This window comes from Excalfactoria chinensis, unplaced genomic scaffold (assembly GCF_039878825.1).
Source record: "Excalfactoria chinensis isolate bCotChi1 unplaced genomic scaffold, bCotChi1.hap2 Scaffold_987, whole genome shotgun sequence".
In the NCBI taxonomy this organism is placed as follows: domain Eukaryota; kingdom Metazoa; phylum Chordata; class Aves; order Galliformes; family Phasianidae; genus Excalfactoria; species Excalfactoria chinensis.
Window position 1 is genome coordinate 7,501 of NW_027315720.1, and position 2,500 is coordinate 10,000.

General features: G+C 80.5%; 1 non-coding gene across 1 annotated transcript; it reads left to right on the forward strand.

Moving 5' to 3' along the window:
• Positions 1-1,701: 1,701 nt before the first annotated feature.
• LOC140265468 (5.8S ribosomal RNA) lies at positions 1,702-1,854 on the forward strand. Its single transcript, XR_011906266.1, has one exon. It is a non-coding gene; the product is annotated as a 5.8S ribosomal RNA (ribosomal RNA).
• The last annotated feature ends 646 nt before the right edge of the window (positions 1,855-2,500 follow it).

A 2,500-nucleotide genomic window follows, 5' to 3' on the forward strand; every position in this document is an offset into this window, starting at 1 on the left:
GGGCGGCTCGGGTCCCGCGCGGGCGGGGGCGGTCCGAGCCGCGCTTCTTCTCCCGGGCGCAGCTGCCGCGCCGGGCGCCGGGTTACGGAGGGAAACCCCGGGCCCCGGGAGGAGGGCGAGGTGGTGGCGGCGGACGACGGGCGCGCCCCCGCGGGCGGACGCTCCCCCGAGGGTCGCCGGGGCCGGCTGGCGGGAGCCGGGTTTCCCCTCGGCGCGCCGTCCCGTCCCGGCCGTCCCGTCCGTCCGTCCGTCGGGCGGGCGGGCGGGAGGCCGGTCCGGGCGGGCGGAGGCACCCCCGCGGGGCCTCTCGGGTCGTTTCCCTCAGCCCAGGGCCAGGTACCTAGCGTCCGCGCCTCCGCGAGTCCGTCGGCCGCGGAGCCGGGCGGAGGTTTAAAGACTCGGGCGGCCCGCGGCTCGTCCCGCGAGGCAGGGCGGGCGGTCGGTCGATCGGTCGGGGTCCGGGGTCGGTCCGCGCTCCGGCGGGACGCCGGGGAGGAAGGAGGGAGCCCGGTGCGGGGCGCGGCGGCGCGCCCCCTCCGCCCTCTCCGTCTCCGGCGAGCCACGCCGGTCGGCGCGGTCCGCCGCCGCGCTCCCGGTCGGTCGGTCGGTCCCCCGCCGCCTTCCCCGCGGGGCCGGGCCCGGGCCGGAGAGGGGGCCGTCCCGTCCCCCCTCTCCGCGGCGTCGGCCTCGGGCGGAGAAGCCCGGTGCGGCGCGGGCGCGCGCGCGCTCGCTCGCCCCGGCGCCCGCCTCGCCCCGAGCGGCGTCGGCGGCCCCGCTCCGGCGGGCCCGTCCGTCCTTCCGTCCGTCCGGCGCGCGTCCGCCGCCTCGGCGCCCGCTTCCCCTCGCTCGCCCCTTGGAGCCCCGGGGTGGGTCCGCGCCGCCGTTCCCCTTCCCGGCGTCTCGCGCCGCGTCCTCTCGTCCGTCCCCGCCGCCGCCGCGCTCCCACCGCGCCTTCGCCCTCGGCCTCGCCGGCCGCGCCGGTCGTGCGAGCGGGAGGTCCGGCGTGGGGCGTCCCGCAGCCGGTCTCCGCGCGGAGGCGCGGGGAGTGGGCGCCGCTCCCAGATCCGTCCCCGTCCCGCCCCGCCGCCGGTCGCGCGTCCGCTGCGGGCGCGCCGCCAGGGCGAGCGAGAGGAGGAGGCGGCCGGCGGTCGAGGGCCGGGAGCGGAAGGCGAGAGGCGTCGGGGGGCGCTTCGGCGCGCGCGGCTCCCCCGCGGGCCGCGGGGCACGGAGGAAGGGGGGCCGAGGCGGGCAAGGGCGCGCCGCCGGGCGGGCGTGCGGGCGGGCGGTCCGTCGCGGGCGCGGGCCGGCGGCGTCGCCGGCGCGTCGGCGGGGCTCGGGCCGGGGCAGCCGCGCGCCGCTCCGCGCGCCGTCCCGCGGCTCTCTCCTCTCGGGCCGAAGCCGGGCCGGGCGCCTGGTCCGTCCCCGAAGCGAGACAGGGTCGTTTCCCCAGGTCGGGAGCGAGGGCTCCCCGCCCTTCTCGTTCGGTGGCGTTTTTGTTTTTTCCCACCCTCGTTTCGTTGCGTGCTCGTTGCCGGTCAGCGGAGGCGACGCTCGTCCGCCCCGCGGCCGTCCCGGCGTCGGGGCGCGCCGCGGGTGCGGGGCGAGCCAGCCGCCTTCCCTTCGGGGAAGGCGCGCGAGAGAGAGAGAGAGAGAGAGAGGAGGGCCACCCCGCGCGCGCGGGGGCGGTGCCGAAAGTCAGACAACTCTTAGCGGTGGATCACTCGGCTCGTGCGTCGATGAAGAACGCAGCTAGCTGCGAGAATTAATGTGAATTGCAGGACACATTGATCATCGACACTTCGAACGCACTTGCGGCCCCGGGTTCCTCCCGGGGCTACGCCTGCCTGAGCGTCGCTTGACGGTCAATCGCCGCCGTCCGCCGACGGCGGCCGCGCGGCGCGGCTGGGGCGCCTCGCAGGCCCGCGCGCCCGCGCCGGAGGCGGCGGTCCGCGCCGGGATCCCGTCCGTCCGTCCGCCCGCCCGGCCTCCCGCCTTCCCGCCTTCTGGCCGGGTCGGCGGTCGGTCGGTCCGGGCGCTCGGCGGCGGGTTTCCCCCCGGTCCCCGTCCGGCGGCGCGGCGCCGCGGGCCTTCGTCCCCCTAAGTGGAGACCCAGGTCGGGGAGCTCGCCCGCAGAGCGAGCGAGCTCCCCGCGCTCCCGGAGCGCCCGCTCTGGCCGAGCTCGTCCCCGCGGGTCGCCCGGGCTCCCTCCGTCGGGTCGCGCCGCGGGTCCGGTTCGTTCCGTGTCGTTCCGGCTCCGCGGCCCGGAGGGAAAGGGTCCGCGCCGTTCCCGGCCCCGCGCGCGGCTGTCTGCGGGTTGCGCCGCCGGCGTCGGCGGCGCGCCGTGCTGCCGCGCGCGCGGGTCCGGGGCGCGTCCGCCGCGATCCCTCCGGTCGTCGGTCCGTCGGCGCGAGCCCGGCGCGCGTCCCCGCGGGTCCGTCTCCGGCCGCCCTTCCTTCCGTCCGGGCGTCGTCGTCCTCGCGGGCGTCGGGGGAGCGCGTCC